Source organism: Coturnix japonica, chromosome 4 (assembly GCF_001577835.2).
Source record: "Coturnix japonica isolate 7356 chromosome 4, Coturnix japonica 2.1, whole genome shotgun sequence".
NCBI lineage: Eukaryota > Metazoa > Chordata > Aves > Galliformes > Phasianidae > Coturnix > Coturnix japonica.
The window spans coordinates 21,912,700-21,931,291 of NC_029519.1; the positions used below are offsets into that span (position 1 = coordinate 21,912,700).

General features: G+C 36.2%; 1 protein-coding gene across 6 annotated transcripts in view; it reads left to right on the top strand.

The window, feature by feature from the left end:
* The window catches only part of PALLD (palladin, cytoskeletal associated protein), a 170,403-nt gene that overhangs the window by 23,638 nt on the left and 128,173 nt on the right, over positions 1 to 18,592 (top strand). Inside the window, exon 1 of one of the 6 annotated variants that reach the window (XM_015860908.1) lies at positions 13,413 to 13,851. The exons of the other annotated variants lie outside the window; for them this stretch is intronic. The gene's annotated coding sequence lies outside the window, so the exon portion shown is untranslated. Of the gene's footprint in view, positions 1 to 13,412; positions 13,852 to 18,592 lie in introns of those variants that run through there. 6 annotated transcript variants of the gene reach the window in all.

Sequence of the window (18,592 nt, forward strand, 5' to 3'; positions counted from 1 at the left end):
GTGTATAGATGGAAGCATAATTTTGCCTGTTGAGCAGCTTTATAGTACAGTAAATTGTCAGATTGATTGTCTGTTATATAGCTGGAAGTTTTTTTGAAACAGATTGCCCAGACTGGCTGAGAAAATATCGGTCAGCATTAACTATAAAAATAAGATTTTAAAAACAAGGTTTGTTTCATTTTTACCGATGCTATTATAAAAAGATCTATTGATTCAGGATAGCACTGAATCCTCTTATATATATATACTATATTCTATATATACTGTAAATACTATAGTATAGTATATATGCTATATTCAGTATAGCACTGAATCCTCTCAAGGTGTAAGAGGTGGTAGGGAGGTTGAATTATCAACTACAGAAATGACTTCTGTAGAGAGTCATAACAAATTTTAAGACTGCTATGCATGTAGCATGAACGTAAATGTGTGTGTAAGCACCAGGAGAAGCAACAGAATAACAGTTAAAAATTTGGTCTGGAATGATATCAGTGATCTTTATTCCCCATTAATCAAACTAAAGACTTTCTTCTGTAAAACCCAAAAGGCCTTCACTTTGGCTGGTCCATGGCATCATGTCAGTGGAATGCTATGTGTTCTCTTTGTGGTAGACCTGACAAGGTTCACTTGATGCGCTTCCTTCTGCAGACATGATCTTACAGCAAAGGCAAAACTCACAGTTACTCTTCAAAGACTTTGAGGTAAGATACATCAATATACACAGTTACTATTGAAAAATCATATCTAACTGGATCTTGTAATCATAAAAGAGCATGTATGACCAATGTTACGGAGATGTATTTGTTGACTGAATTTCTCAATGACTACATTAAGGCATGGCAGGAATAAACTGTGGCCTATCTCTACATTTCTTTGACTGGGGAATGGTACCAACTCTGCAGAAATATCAAAGGGGGGCATCCAGAAAAAAAAACTGCATAAGAATCCTTATGAAAGTGGGGTGTAAAATACGATGCTTGCAAAATGGAGATGGTACAGTTCAAGATACTCTACGTGGATCGTGTCATTAGCTCTAAGTAGTTCAAAGGTTTTAGTCATTTGTCCAGCTTTACAAGTATCTAATCAGCTCATATTTGTTCAGCCAATAGTACATATTGATTGCATTTTAATATAAATAAGCTTTTTATTTTGATATGTAGCAATTTTTATAAAAATACTATTGTTCGCATCTGTATATATTGACCTACTTGTTCTTTTAGTTAGAATGCTACTTCATGTCCCCAGTAATTTTAATCTCCAGTGCCTTTCAGTTGACACGCCATGTCATTCAGCAGTTTGCTGCTTTTCTGAAGAGTAATATAAGTAACATGAGAGGAAATAGAAAGTGATTGTCTAGAAACCATCTTAATCTAGCCAGGGTTATTTCCTTTTCCCAGACTAGAAGTGTGAAAGAAGTTCAGCAAGTTGAAGGCTTGAAAGGCTTGACAGAATGTTGTTGTCTTTAAAATGGTCAGACTTCCTTCCCCTGATGCTTTTATTGAATGGTAGTTCCTATGAAAGTCCTCCTACAACTAATTTGTAAAGTAAAGCAGGTAATATTTGCAAAAAGCTGACCTTGGAACTGGGAAGCCATTGCTGGAACTAGAGTGGTACAGATAGACTTAACTCTGGTTATGTGCACTTTTGGCTTTGTTTTTAGCTACTATACAAAGAACATAATTTGCCTGCAGAAAATAGCGTGCTACTAACTTACAGGCTTTAATTTTTTTTAAGGCTAAATCCCTATATCCTGCTGCCTCCCCTGAGTTCAGGGCCCCATCTTTAGGAATTGTATAAATGCAAAGTAAAGTTAAATTTTTCTATTCCCACATGCAGAGATTCTGCAAGAAGTAGTGATAAGTCAGTATTAATAATATCAAATATAGGAGAAAACAAAAAGCAAGAGAAGGGAAAGGTAAGTTTTGCATTAATTTGCTACGCATATAAAATGTCTTCCATTTTAAAGAAGGAGGTGGCATTTCCAAGCAGTATCCAAAAGGGAGGCTCTGAAAGAATTTTGGCAAACACAGATGCTCTGTCCATGTCCTGAGAGCCCTTCCTGGCATGTAGTAGAGGGATGTTACTTCTGGCACTGTTTGAGCTTGATGAACTGCTGAGTCCCTGGCATACCAAATCTGTGTAGCAAAGAGCTGTGAAGACATCAAGGACTTGGCAGCATTGTATGTGTCTTAGCAACACAAGCTTCAATTTGCCAACAGGTATTGCTGCATGAGTTCATTCACTGAATGCAGAAACAAAAGCCAGCTTTTCAGTGAGCGAGGGGGAAAAAGAACTTGCCAGCTGCATTACTCATTAGTCCTCTTAACCTAGCTTAACCCTTTTATGCACAGTGAAGCTGCAAGGAAGCACGGAATGTTTGAATGCTTTGTGGATGCTTTCTGCATTTGTTCATCAACTGTTAGAAAGCAGCTGGCCATTCTGCAGAAGTGAAACTTTAGGAATGTGTTTCCAGATCTACTTGGGCAGCTTGCCCTAAGGTTTGTGAGACTATATTTTAAGGTATGCAAAGATCAGGGATATATCACTGGAGAGCAGCAGGATGTCTGGTTAAGACATTTGGGATAGCGTATGCATGGAGTATCCATTTTTCACAATAAATCCTGTTTACCTTGCAGTTAGCTCAGAGTTTGCTTTGCAGAATGCTGTGAAATGTGATCAGGGTCTACCATGAAACACACACATAATCTCCCTGCTTTTGTTCCATATGATGGTTACTGTCGCTCATTCTGTTCTATTTTGACATATGGACAGGGTGCAACAATCTTTTAAATAATACAAAACTGAAGGAAGATGAGAGGTTGATTGCACTTCATCCTCTAATGCAAATCAAAGGCAGTTGGAAGACTGTAAGCTAGATTTAAAGAGCAGATGGCAGCCTCAAGAAAGGTACCTCAGTTCCTCCTAGATGATTCTCAGGGTGCCAGAAGCACACCATAACTCTCTCTCTCTGTAGGTGTCTACCAGGACTAAGGATAAATGTTTAGGTAGAAAGCATTATCTACAGATTACTTAAGACCATCTCACTGGTGAGTGAATGTGAGCAGGCAAGAAAGGCTCAGTGCTCTCATGTTTTTGAGAGTCATACAACCTACCACAAAGAGAGAGCATGGGAAGAGGCAGAGGTAAGATTTGTGCCTCGGGCATAACAAATTAGAGGTAAGGCATCACAGTTTCTCCCATATAATGTTCTCCTGTCTAGCCCTTGCTATGCCTAAAGCTGATTCTATAAAATTTTGCCTAAGAAATGGCCTTCTGTGGGAGAAAACCATCCTCAGTTTAAAGCTTCAATTCAAAAAGCTCCTCTGATGTATGTACTGTACTAATTACCCATATCTATGTACATAATAATTTCACCTAGTGTTTTCCACATGTCCTGATGTTTTCTTCTGAGTGAAACTTTCAGCTTTGTCATGGAGATATTTTATGTGGAATGAAATTAAGAAAGCTTATTTTTACAACAAAGACTTGTGCGACACTGTTACTCTTTCACTGATTTTTGCTTGTTGTTCTTTCATCTCTCCACCACTAAATATAAATAAACCAAAGTGAAAAGCCTCAGTTAAAAGTACAGGGGATTTCAAAGAGCTAGGGGAAAGGAAAAAAAAAAACAACAACAAAGCAACAAAGAAAAACCCACCACATGTATGTTAGCTCAAAGTGAGTAAAACAGTGTGTTGGGCAGCCTTTTTGCATAGATGAAAACACTCTTAGAGCATTCCAGAGTGTTCATGAAAGCTTTTCATCTGGATAAAGCTCCACAGCTTTTGCAAATGATCTCCTTGGTGTGACCACAGTCACATCCTACTTGCCCTTCAGCTGAATGCTTCTGCCTCTTTCTTACAAAATATTTTTTGTATTAGATGCCAATTTCTTACAAAATTTATCAAAAGTAGTGATTTCAAATTTTAACTACTTAAAAGTTCTACTGAAATAAGAAACTAAACTGAATATACCTGCTGAGTTTAAGGCTTTTCTGTTAGCACATCTTATTATGCATAATTATTATTTTGTTCGTCCAGCTGCTGCTAAGTCAGCTTCTAGATACCAGACCAGAAGTATCGATGTCAGTATGGTATGTGTTGTTTGGAAGGGGCATGGAAGGGATGGTAAGGTGTAAATTTGAGGGTTGACACTGATAGTTGTAAAGGGAAGAGAAAGGAATTTGTGCAACAGACAGCTTTGTAAAATACTATGGAAATGAAAATGTAGATCCTGCATATCTGTAAGAAATCATCCATGAAGAACAGCTTGAGTTTTATTGCTTGTAAAATTAAAAAAAAAATAAATCGTATGTAATAGATGGATGAGACAGAGGTAAAAAAGGAATCACTACTTGAAATGGCCCAAACCAACTGGCAGTTTTTAGGGAATGTTTATATAAAAATCTTCTCTATCACTGCAAGTGAAGGGTATCTGAAGGGAAAAGTATCTCCAGGCTTAGGGATAACTTAGATTTGCCAAGAAGAAACTCTTCATACATGAGAGGTCTGAAAAAAAAATCCCCAGCCTTTAGCACCTCAGGGGTAGTGGTAACAAGAGGATAAACAGGGCTACCATTACTACTAAAAGTATGCTGATGTTCCTTGGGAAAGGCAGAGTGCTTTTGAAGAAGGGGTGGCATAGATATGTGTTTCTTAAACTGTGCATCAGGTGATGTCTTTGAGGTGATGTCTTGGAAACTAGATATAACTTCTAAATGACCAAAATGTTCTGCTACAGAAATAGTTGTTTTTGACAGTACAACCAAGAAACAACTATGTTCCCTAATAATCCCAGTCAAATTTGTGAGGATCAATTATTAAAGGAACATATATATTTAATAACACAGTGCACAGTGATGCCGTGCATTTTTTCTTAAATTTTTTCTGTGAGCTCCAGTAAATAGCCTGATTTTCCAAAATGCTTGAATATTTAAACATTTACAAAATCTTGTTTTGGTGAGCAGAATCTGTTGTATATTTGGCAACATCAGACACTTGAGGGTCTGCAGAAAAACCATAATTTTAAAATGCAATTAAAGGGAGTGAAAATAAATCTTGGTCACAGCTTCAGCTACTGCTAGCCACAAACACTACCAAAAATACATATATCAGCATGCACATATCATGCTACCTCTCACAGCACAGCCCCCTTCTACATTTCAACAATGGTTTAGAAGGGGAGTAGCATTTTCTGTTTAGCATGACTTTATATTTTTTATTTTATTCCATTTTTAATTTTATTTTTTAATCTGCCTATGAGGTAATTTCCTGAACTGATTTTCTCCTGTATTCAGGAATAGAAATATGTGGTTTACCTCAAGTTACTTTTGAAGAATTACTGCTGCACAGTTAATCCTCCTGAATAGCATTTTTAAGATTTTTTCAAATGATGAAAGGGGATTTGTCCCAGAAGTAGGTGAAGCAAGCAGCCTGGTAAAACTCAGCCTCCGCTCCACAGCTATCCAAACAGCCAAAGCAAGCTTGCTTCTATATAAAAAGCATTGATTGATGTTCAAGGGAGGCCCATTCCAGGCAGTGCGTGAACTGGGACCCCCTTGTGGTCCAGTCAGCAGTCTCTGCAAGGTGATCTATTGGGAGCTTTCCCCCACCCGGTCTAATCCTCAGTGCTTGTGCCAAAAATGTATTTTCTGGAAGTCATTCTTAGAGACATTACATACTTAAAAAAAAAAAAAAAGAAAGAAAGAAAGAAAGAACTGGCAAGACTCCAAAGTGAAATGATGTAAGGAATACATAAATGAGTAAGATTTCACCAAAAATATTGCAAGAGTTGTATATACTTTTGGAAGATTCTTTAGATTTAGCTTTTATTTCATTTTCTGCTGATAACAATAATTCCTCTAGGACAAGTGGTAATTCTTAAGTTGTTTTTAGTCCCTACCCTCTATATCCAAATACGATCTTTTTTCTGTTTCATTGATAATGAAAATTTTTTTTAACCTTCAAGAAACATAGCATTTGCTTATTTAATATGGTATATCTCAAAATGTAATGTTATAAATATTTGAGGAGGAAAAATTCCAAGTTTTGCCACTTGTTTACAGAGGGTATGCATCAATAGTGTTAGAGAGGATCTCTTTTTAAATAAGTAGATGTAATATTAATATGTCATCTTAGATAGATGTGAGTTTGCATGGCTTTTTTTTTACCTTCTGAAATGCTGCCTTCATCTAGCATAAAGCATGTGTGCCAGCAGTTTATATTTTCCAGTAGTAGTAAATCATAAAATCTTGTCAAAATCTGGTCAGTTTTTTATTTGCTTTTTGAAAATAAAAAATAGTCCTGTCATCGTGGCTGTAATATCTTCTCCAATACTAGTGAATCTAGCATTGGAATCCAATACAAAAGGTTTGTTTCTTGAGCTTAGCTACTTTCTTTATGAGATTTTATAAATGCTGGCTAACTATCAACTCTGCTAAATGCTTCTACTGCTTAGTAAACACATCCTGAAAAAAAAACAGTGATTTTCACTAGGCTTAAACCAGTTGCTGTGTTTCATTACAAGAAGGTTGTTCTTCCCATTTTAGGGCAGTGTGGCTGCTAGTTTTTTTCAGTCTGCTGTTTACTGTGAATAGGGGTTCTGGAGTGACAAGGACAGAACAGTTGCAGTTTTGCGTGGTTTTGATGTAAACAGTGCAACCTATTTTTTAATAACTGTTGTGTAACTTTCAGAGGGTGTCAGACGCCTTGTTATCAATTGAAAGCTTGATCACAGATAACTTTTAGGATATTTCGAGGCCAAGTTGGATGGGGCCCTGGGCAACCTGATCTAGAAAATGTGGAAGTTTGGTGGCCCTGCCAGGCAGTGGAAGCTTCATGATCCTTGAGATCCCTTCCAACCAGGGTCATTCTGTGAGTCTGTGATATGATTAAAAATAAATAAATGAGGGTTTCCTTCTCAGTTTAGCTGCACTCCTTCTTTCCTTCCCTTCTTTTCTCAAAATACCTGTTGTTTCAATTTTAAAATATGCTTTTATTTTATTAAAAATTAACTAGTCGCTGAATTGCTTCATTTAATCTGCTTTTACTAATAGACACTTCAGAAACATATTCCTTCACTCTCAGAATTGTTATTTAAGAGCTAAAAGGAGCTATGTTTCAAAACAAGACACCTATGGATATTCTGTTCTGTATGAGGGCTGAAGGATTTTGCTACAGCTGTGGGATAGAGGCTATACAAATCTCTTGTTATGTTGCTCCATTTTATTATTAAGTTCCTGATGATTATTAGATTGTAGCATAAGGACTTTGACAGTGCTCATATTGACATAACACATAAACTAAACTAAGAACAAGGTTCTCGGACTGTGCTCTTCACAGATTCTTAGAATTGCAACTAAATTGTGTACATATGTGTACACGTATAGTACAGAAAATATATTGTACAGAATTCAGTGATTATTTTGTTACTTTCTGGAAACTACTGGAAGAAAATTTTATGAGCTTCTATTCTACTATTCTGCTCTACTATTCTATTCTATTATTGCTCTTTGATTTCTTGTTTCTTGGCTAAAATGGATTTGGTGTCCAGATAGCAGTAGTGTCACCTGCAGACTGCCTGAGCATAAGTTTGCATGGGAAAGGAGATATTGATAATGAAGTACCAATACTGTTGTATTGGCAACAGAGCCTGGTCAGTTGCCCCAGGCTTTTACCTAGTTTCATGTGAAAGAAAAGTTGCTAAACCAGTGTGGTTCCTGATGCGTTGGAAAAACAACCATGGACATTTTATCCTGTGCTCAAGCTACACCTTCTTTCTAGCACTTCTCAAGATGTTTTTTGTAGTAACTATTGTCAGATAACGGAATAAGATTAAGAATTGTTTTATTTTTTTACTTTTTAATAAAAAGGATACAATAGGGGCTGAACTAGGTAGTGTTCAATCTGATAACTGTTTTACAAGAACTGCAACAAGTTATAGGTTTGTTCTGTTATTTTCACATTCTTTAGCATTGAACTGTGTTTGTACTTTCTTATGGAAGGAGGCATATAATATTCTACAGCAGCTTTCAGTGGGTTAGTTTATTTGTGGAATCTTTGATTCTGACAGAATATGTGCATGTTTTGAAAGAGACTACTTGGGTTTGTATTTTGTGACAACAGATAATAGAGAATCATTTCCTGTTTACACACTCCAGTCTTGTTTGTTCCCTCATCATGAGGATGAAAGTGAACTGAAACTGAAGATATACAGAAGCATCAGAGAAGGCATGAGATTTCTCAGATCTACTGTCAATTAAGAATAGTTCCTATGCGCTGTAGACTCAAGCAGATTATTGTCATTGTATCAATCATACAGACAGTGCATGAATTGAGTGAATGTGTTGGCCTGTAGAAGTGTTCGGTTCCCCTCATGTCCCCCCTACTGCTATTTCAGTTCAGATATCTTTTTAAAGCGCTTTTACATTTAGTCACTTAGCAACTCAAACAGAACCTATTTTGAAAATGATTAGTATATGCTTATTCTGAGATTACATTGGCTTTAAAAGGAAATAAAATAAACGGGAGATTCTATAACTCTTCAAACAAATACTTCAGTCATTTGGCTTTTTTGGGCTTGGGGTGCCTGTATGTACCTCCGAAAAGTAAACAAACTTTCACTGAAATCAGATGTAGTAACTGATTTGGAAAGTAAGTTATTAAAACTGTTCTTGGGTGTGTGAGCCTATGGGGAATTCCTGCTGACATCAAAATGAAAGAGATATGTATTCGACAGCATTCCTACATTTGATTGGCTTTTAGATTTAAGTCAAAACGATGACAATTTTTATTGATATAATTGTAACAAAATAGTGTATTTCTACTAGTTTATGTTAAAATGCAGCAATAAAATGCTTGGAAAATGAAACCTGTGTGTATGCATACTGTCAGTATGATGCCGATTCTGACTTTGGGGACATCCTGGTTGAGGCTGTAGCTTGTACATACTTTTCACTTTCGCAGGCACAGAGTTTGAGAAGCTTATCATTTCTCTAAACCTTCAGTTTAGGAATGATACTAATTCTGACTTTGCATTGTGTGGAAGAAACCTCATGACTTACCACATTCTGAGATATTTGAACATATTCCTCTATATACATAGCCTACATGGCTGTTTCTAATGCCCTGTACTTGTGCATATCTACTGCTTAGGTGTAAGTGAATAAAATTATTTGTAAATAGAAATGTTAAAGACTTCAAAAGTAGTGTTCCATACACTGATTTCTCTTTCTATGCAGACAGTTTTTATGGAAGGAAAGTTAGGATTCTTTTTTAATTTTCTCTGATTTATATCATATTTGCTCTAAGAGTTTAAGTATAATTGTTAGAGGAAAATACCCTTAATCATAGAATCATAGAATCACCGAGGTTGGAAGAGACCTAAAAAGATCATCCAGTCCAACCGTTCACCTATTAGCAATAGCTCCCACTAAACCATGTCCCTCAAAACAACATCTAGTCATTCCTTGAACACACCCAGGGCCACCACCTCCCTGGGCAGTCCATTCCAGTGCCTGACCACCCTTTCTGAGAAGTAATATTACTTCTCAGAAATTCATCCTGAATTTCCCCTGCTGCAGCTTGAAACCATTCCCTCTAGTCCTAAATAGCTTGCCTTATTTTTGTAAGAGAGGACTTCAGAAATTCAGAGTTATATCTTCCAAAAACTAAATACCTTTAGTATTCCTTAGCCACCCTGAAAATGAAAATTTGACTTCTAAATAATTTCAGAGAATGGAAATGCTCCCCACATTATTTTTACAGAGAAAAATAAAATCCTCTCTAAACATCTACATCAGAAATATTTCCCCTTCTTGAAAAAACACACATCTCAAGGAGTAATGAGGGTTATGGAGATCAGAAGAAATCATGATCAGAAGTTGAAGGGGCTGTACAGATATTAAAGAACAAGCTTTAAAATTCTTCCTAATCAAAGGTGAATTCAGAATAGGTCATTGTTAAGATGATGCAGATACTAACCTATGGTATTTAGATACTAAAAAGAAAATATTTGAGCAATATACATGGGCTGAGCTCAGTTTTTCACCTTTTTCACCAGTCTTGTTTCTTTTAATAGATTATAGTTCTGGTCATGAGAGTGCTCCCTACATTCATACACTGTGTGACCTTTACTGATGAATGTCAAACTTACATATGCTATATTGGGAACACATTTGTGCATACAAAGTACAAGACTTTAAAGTTATTAAATGGACCATTTTGCCAGAGCTTGTGTCTAGGAAGTTGTCAAAATAAGTGAGTAAAATTGAATTTTCCCCCTTGGTACGTGGTTGTTGTTATATTAAACTATTATTCTGGAGGGAGAAAAAAAATTGAAATAGAATGACTTCTTCATGGAAACAGTCCTGGAGTGTAATCTCTCTGAATGGACATTACGATATAGCAGTAAGAGAAAACCTTGTTTTTCAGAGTCGGCAGTGACATGAGGTAGAACACTTTGATCATGCTTAAGCCATCTATGAAATCTGAATTGTATTTTGCTTGTTGTGATTTCTGATCCATGTTTCTACTGCTTTAGAAATTACTGTAGCCGCTTGGTCCAGGGAGCAGTCAATTTATGATGGCTGTATCTTACTAGACAAAGCACTACTCCCACCTGTCTCATTTCTTTATATAATGAAAATGAACTTTCAGTGAAAGAAACTATAATATGAATCTATCCCTTTATTTTCATTCCGTACCTAGAATTGGCAACAGTTGAAAAGCAAACCAAAATCTGAGAAATGTTCATCAGAAACTGAAACTTTCAACTCAAATGTTTGTAATGCAGAAAATAAGGTATTGTTTGCAAATTAGCAGACATACAGCTGCCATAATTTTCTTAACCATAGTAGGATTACATTATATTTGAGTAAAATAACAACAATATTAGCAGAATAATGTTTTTTTGCAACATGAAAAATTAAGTATTTTACTAATTATACAAGAACAAATAATTCTATATATATATATATATTTGTGCTGCATGCCATCTGTATAGACTTCCAACAGTAGCAAGAACATAACACGTATCATAGTAATGACTAACTTGATGGGTACGTTTGTGGAAGTTGTAGAATATCAGCCTCTGCAGTACTCATCCACAGTTGATTTTATTTTACTTGAGTTATTGTTTGTCTGAGTTTCAAATTCCCCAAGAAAACCATTTTGTGTTAGTGGGTCTCTAGTAATGACAGAGGAAAATGGGTGACAGCTTCACAGTACTTTTTCATTTGCTTGCTATTTTGTATTTATGTTGTAATTTTAGACTTTCTCTGAATTCCTATTTTTTCAGGCTGGTGCTTTTCCATTAGTAGTCAGCAAAACAAACTCAAATGTCTGGACCAAGGTTTTGGACTAACATCTTTCTTCTGGAGACTCAATTGCAATGAAACTAGATATGGGCTTATTGTAGTCCACTCAAAGCATATGGTTTTTCATGTTAGAACTGTAATTAGCCAGTTCAGCAAATTCAGTGCAGCTGATGTTCAAGATGGGATGAGGTGTGCACTAAAAGCCCCCAGGTAATCTTATCTGATCTTGATCTTTCCTTGCATGTGAAGTTTGTCAAGTTAAATTTGGGCTGGCAAACCTTGAGACAGGAAAGGGAGCCAAGCTTTGTAATGCTTACCAGGGAGTAGACGTACCAAGAGAAAAGTACATCACAGTAGGGCTCAGGGAACCTCCTGATACAGAACTTGGATTTACTGTAACTTTTTATGGCCTTAAAATATATTGAAATTCAGTCTCTAGTGAATATGCAGGAAGGCAAACTAAATCATCATAACTTCCTTTCATTCCAGATGGTTTCTATAGGCTTCTGAGACTTACTTTTGACATAGAGTGTATTTGTAATTTTAAAATTTATCATAACAATTCTTTTTGCCATTAGCTTTGGAAAAGCACTGTAGTTTCTTTAATGTAGGTGGAATTTAGGGAGGATTATTATATGGGCTCTATAAAACCTAAGCTCTTCATCCAAAGCTTCAGTCATTTTACTAACAGATTTTAATAAATAAATAAATAAATAAATAAATTTAAAAAAAAACAAAACAAAAAACTCTGGATATGAAAATCTGAATGTCTGATGATTGTTCTACACTGTCTTCCGCATTAAGGAACAAAGTCTTGTGTAAACAAGTGGCTCTTTATCACTGTCAAAACTGGCACACCTACAGGTCAATTCCTCCTTTCCCACTTTAACTTCTGCTTTGAGAACCGTTGTTTTGGAAAAATTCATTGTTGAAAGTGACCAGCATGCCTTTTCTAAAGCACAATGTACCATATCACTTAGCTCAAAAACTTCGGTTCAATTATTCTGCGTGAGATGAAATTAAATCCAAGACTAATTTGTCCTTTCTTTATATTGTCAAGTCTTAATAAACCCTTTAATAAATAATGCTAATCACTTCTCAAAAAGTAGTGTGATTAAAACATAAAACGTATTATGTTAGCTTCTAATATCTCAAGTACACCCCTTGAGATTAAAGCTCCACTTGATGGAATAATGACTCTCCAAAAAATTCTAAGTAATCATAGGGATTGGTTCTGGACACACAGATTGATTTAGAGGTTCTCAAGTTAATGTGACAGAGTGCAGATTAAATGAGCCAATTAGGAAAACATGAGGTGAGATCACTAATGATTTATTATTCTTCCTTATATTTGTTGTTCACTTACAGACGACCATTTTTAAGATTTTAAAAGCCCAGGATTATTATTGGAACCAATATTCTAAAGCTTTTTACTGCTGACAATATTTACCTTATAGATTTTTGATTACATGGGAAAGAACAACTAGTTGTTGTTGTTTGTTCTGTGGTGCCTTCTTTCTTGCTTTTTCTTTAACTGACAAGGCTTCATATTGTGGAAGTTGATTTTTTTTTTTTCTTTTGATGTAGTACTTTCCTGACTGTGGAATTTATTTAGAAAAAACAATTTTTGAAAAAGTAGGGGAAAATGAAACAACATAGTGATATAATTATGTCTCTATTTCTGCATCATACTGTAATGTCACAATATTTTCTTTTAGAACAATCATCATTAAGTAGTATCTAGAAATACCTAGGACTGGAATTCATAGACTTCTGGAAAGGCAAATGCAGTACTGCTTTTTTTCAGACAGGTAGAAAACTTCAATAGTAATCTCTGTTTCTTTCTCTGTGGTTTACAAGCAAGTAAAAGCATACAGTGAAAAATGCACTTTGGCTTCAGTATCATCAAGCATGCTACTAAATCATGCTTCTTCTGACGTGCCCTCTTAAGCATGGAACACCTCAGTTACAGTTTAATAGCACAACCAAATGAGTTGCAAGTCACACTGGAAATTTTTTCTTTACCCACACTTTAGATCAGAATCTTAGGGTACAGATACTCACTGTACATGTGATAAGAGGAGAGAATGGGGGGAGAGGGATCGCCACATTACTTTCTTCATGTTATTTTTGGATATGACTAGCATTCCCTCCCCTTACACACACCCCCTTTTTCCCAGCCCCCATCTCTTGCATGCGTTACAAGCTCATACAAACGCTCTCACGTACTCTGAAGCAAAAGCGAGAGAGCAACAGCTGGACTGAAGCCACGGGACTTAAACTCCGCTTCCTCATTGCCAGCAGGCTTTGTTCTTTGGAATCACACAGAACTGGGGAGAACGTCTTCATTGCTGACTGTGAGTGGCTGGAATTTTGGCAACTCAGCTCTCTATTAATATTTTCTGTGCTCTTCTGCAAACTAGGCTGAATTTAGAGCAGCAAAGCAAAGAGCTGGGAGTAGTCATGAAATAAAGAATCCAGAGACGATCAGCCATCACCTTCTTTGTGGGGGGTAGGGGTCCCTCTGTTCCACCACGGTAAGTGCCAGCATTATGTGTAAAGATGCAAGAAACAGAGTAGTTGCTTTACTACAGCAGGGGAGGGGAAAGAAGTACGTGAATGATTCACACGGAGTGTCTGCAGCTATTGTGGAGTCTGAGCATTGCCTAGCAGTAGAATTTTCTTCATTGCTCGTTTTCTGAAAAGCTGTACAAGAATGTGTATATTTTAGCCAAATTCCTGAACACCTGTACAATTCTGGAAAGCTTTCCAAATTGATTCAGCATTGGGTTTTCTGCATATCTGCTTTGTTTTGTATTGTGTAGAATAGAGTGACTTTAACTTGCAGAGTAACCCCTTTCTTTTAAGTAGAAAGCTGAGACTTGGGAAGGAATGATCTTCTATCATATAGAGTACGTATAGAACTAAAGTTCAGGGAGGAGGAGGAGGAGTGAAAAAGGATGAGATACTTCCTAAGACTGTTTATCTTATAGGAACTGAAAATACACTTATTTCAAATGACTGGCATTCATTCAGAGGTTGTCCCCTTGTCGTGTGTCGTCCCTCCCTCTGGCCCCCCTGCCCTTAGGATCTGAGTGAATCTGATTTTAAAAGCAAAAAGTTTGACGGCCTTCTGGTCTCGAGCATGAAAATAAAAGCTAATGTACTGTCTAAGAAAGTATGTGCTTGGATAAATGGCTATCATAGAAAGGACAAGAACTTGCAAAAAGAAACTTGGTGCTTTTCCAATAAGCAAAGTGATTTAGCTGTCCTTGCTTTATTTAAAAGCTTTACTACTGCTCTCTTCAAAGTTTGCTAGCAGGATCAATTGCTTTGTAACTCAGATCTTTCTCTTTTTCTTCTTTTTTTTCTTTTTTTTCTTTTTTTCTTCTTTTTGTTTTTGTTTTTGTTTTTCTTTTTCTTTTTCTTTTTTTTCTTTTTCTTTTTTTTCTTTTTCTTTTTCCTTTTTAATTAAATTTCCTCTCTTTCTATTTTGTCTTTCAGAGAAAATTTATAACAATCAGTATAGCAGCAGGTTAATCCAAATGCCTTGCTTTCAGAAATGCTACCTAGCTGTCAAAAGAAATTCACTATAGGGAACCATTTGCTTTAAAGATACTGATAAGCACTGCTATCAGTACACTGTTTTGTCTCACTGTGTGGGTTATCTTCAAGTGACATATAAGAAACCCTTGAAATCCAAATGTTAAAATACGTAATAAATGTAGGGAAGGGGAGAAGATCAGGTGATTGAGTGTATTTAAGTACGTTGAAAGCATAAACATGAACTTACACTTTACTAGTAAAGGCAACTGACCTGGAAAGATGAAAGCTTTTTTTTTCCTTTATTTTTGCTTAACTCTGGCTCCATTAACTTCTTCAAGTAGTTATTTCTATATTTTATGTTGTCTGGCAAGCAGTCCCTTTCCTCTACTGCCTCATTTACTGCTGGTTTCTCAGAAACTTATGGAGTCACATGAAACAGATGCTGAATGTGCAAACGAGTGCTTGTGCAAAGTAGGGAAGTCACTGACACTTACCTGCTTGTACTGAGGTCTATAACTTTTGGTTATTTTCTAATTCAGAAATAGGTAACCAATGCTCACTCATTCTGACTTTTACACTTCTGTTTAGTGTGGCAATTGGTTAAAAAAAAAAAAAAAAACATCTGCTAAATTCTGTTAATTGCAAATAATTGCAAAATAGTGCTCAGTAGAATAGTTTCCAATATGTTACAATGTTGCTGAAGTTTAGTACAGATTTTATCTGTTGTGGACTATGGCATTTCTTTCTATGGCAGTTACTAGCTCTATTTTTGGCAAGTTATTCACTGAACTGGAATTGCAAACTAGAACTAGCAAAGATTCTTTTTCGGAGCTAAAAATGGAATAGGGTTTTCCAGTGCTGGGCTCCCCCCTGCTAATGGCACTACGTCAGGTTTTCTCAGCAGTTGCTTTCAGTTTCACAGTTTACATGGGTGCTATAATGACTTCATTTTTCTTTTTTCTTTTTTTTTTTCTTCTTCTTTTTTTTTTTCTTCCCCATTGATGTACTGGAAGAATGTGACATCTTTATGTTTTTTTTCCTGCTTTGATGTGCTAATGCATACTTTCTACTGACTGTGAGGTTTGGCAGTGAGGAAATTCAGAGATGGGCCTTAACCAAAAACCTTGGATTCTACCATGTCTGCTGTATGAGAAGGTTAATATCTGGATCCAAACCTCTTGGCTCTGGTCTATTCCTGTTATAAATGCACTTCGCTTTGGCCACATGTTTCAATTGCTTTTTGAGGTGATTTAAGACACAAAAAAATCTTTCAGGCTGTAGACAGACTTTTAAAGAGGAAGTGACATTTTAGAATCTTGCAGTTAGTTAAGCAAGGCTTGCTTATTTGCTCCTTAAATTTGACTTTTAGAAGACCCCGGGGAATTACATTCCCCCTCCTCTATTATAATTGTAAAAGTAAGTAACATTTTGGAACTCCTTCTATGAGGTCCTGAGAAAGCTAAGGTGCTTAGTTCTTCCTCACTAGCAGTGTTTATCCAGGTTATGCAAGTACCTCACAGGCTTTGATTCATCCTAAGTGATCAGTCTATAATCTTTTAATGAAGCACCACATAAATTATTATCTGTGCCAAGAACTGTGGCAGCCCATGTTAAGCAATGCTGCAGTGCTTTGTAAAGGGATGCACAGATTGTTACTGAAATCATGATTATTCTGCTTTCTTAATTGATCAACTTTTCTGAGTCTGGCTAGCTTAATGAATTCAGTACCTCTCTCTGACTACAATTACACATGTATCTGCCAGCTGCTTGTGGTATCTCTGCTTCAGCAAGAAAAGCTGTCCTGTGGCTGTACTGGCTGGCTTTGGTTTGTGGCTTACAGCTCTGATTTATTAGGCAGTAGTTGCATTTTTTTCCTTTTTTCCTTGAATGATTCAACTGTGATGTCACTTCTTTTTTTTTTTCCTTTTTTTTTTTTTTTTTTTTTTTTTTTTTTTTTGTCTTGGCTTTCACCTTTTAAAGACTGTTTTTTTTTTTGCTGCAACACTTGTAACACTAGGGAAGAGGGAGATGTCCCAATGTTCATTGCAGAGCAACTCTGTCTACCCCAGCACATTCCAGGGCCACCGAATCATTTGTGGTGAGAGTGATTCAGATCTGGTTAAGATGATTTAAAAGAGGGGTTATAGGCATACTGCAGTTCTGCATTTACGAACATAACAGGGAGTTTTTTTACTGCCTGATTGAGACCACATGGCTCCAACTTAGACTTTTTTTTTAACGTGGAAATTGTTGGCTGAATGTACTCAAACAGTTTTTTTCTTAATTGCCTGGAGGCTAAGCGTTGGGATCATGGCATTCAATGATAAGGTCAGGGTTAAAACAGTTTTTAACGTTCCTTTGACTAAAAGGAGAGATGGCTTCTTTGAATATTTTACATGGAATACAAACATGCCTCTCTCCTACATTACAGCAAACGTACCCCAAGAATTCTTACATTACAGGGACCTGATTTGAAAGAGAAGGAGAAAGACAGAGATGAGGGAAGATGTATCTGTCAGTCATGCATCTCACTAAATATGTTCTGTTCCAATTAAATTATGGAAGGTATGGAAAGTAAAAATGAAGGACAATGGCCTTTCTCATTGTATATAGATAAATTACTTATTCTCTGGTTGTAAAATGAAGTAAATAGGAAGAAGATTTCTTAAACTGTCTAGGAACAGTATGAAACTATTACTCGGCAACAGCAAATGCAATACAAAATTACAAGATTTTTGCTGTCTTTAAGTACCAGGGTAGTAAATTTAGCTGGCTGAAACTGGGAAAAGACTATAAGCCTTCACAAGGTTGTGTACATCCTTTTGAACTAGTTTCTGAATATCACTTTTTTCTCTAATTTCCACGTGAACTTTTCTCTTAACTTTTTTTAAAGAATGGTGAAATCTGGAGAGAGAGAAAAAAAAAAAGCCAGCATCAACCTTTAACCAGTGTTGACAAATCACTGTGTAGTTAATTTCTGCCTTACATAAACTGCAGTGTGAATGTTTAAAAGATATTCGTAACCTTGGAGTGCATAATGCAGATGAGAAAACTAGCGTTATTTCTGAATAACAGATTTACGTTGATAAGAGGTGAAATTTCTGTCCCTGATGTGTTATTGTGTTCCTTCAGTGTACAGTTATACTGTATTAATGCACATGAAATACATACAAACTGACTTGAATTGTTTATAGACCTGACAATTGTAGTAAAGATAAAACAATGCAGCTTTTATACCAGGAAAAAAAAAACACACAAGAAAGAACAAACAAAACCAAAAAAAAAAAATGGAAGGAGAGATCTCAGTGAGAAGTTGAGAGGGTGAAACAGAGCTGGTAAAATTCTGCTGCATGATATAGGGGGCATAAGGTTTTATAGAAAGATCTGAATATTTGTTTCTGTGCTGCATTTCAAGGTCAGCACTGATAGAGCTTCTAAGTGTTAGTCAGTATTAATGTGTAACTTGTCATTCTTGCCAAACTTAGGACTACTCCTTTGGCATTTTCTGACTGTAGGACAATCTGGATTGACTATCTGTAAGCAAAATACTCACTTACCCCTCACTTACTTCAGTTTTTTAAACAGTGAAAAGAGGCATCATTGAAAAGGGCTGGAAACAAGGATCAAAGAATTCTAGGATCTACTTGGGCTAAAGAAAGCATATGTAAATACTAGTCATTGCAGTAATGTGCATAGCTGTAAAGCATTCTAGAGCACTGCCCACCAACATGT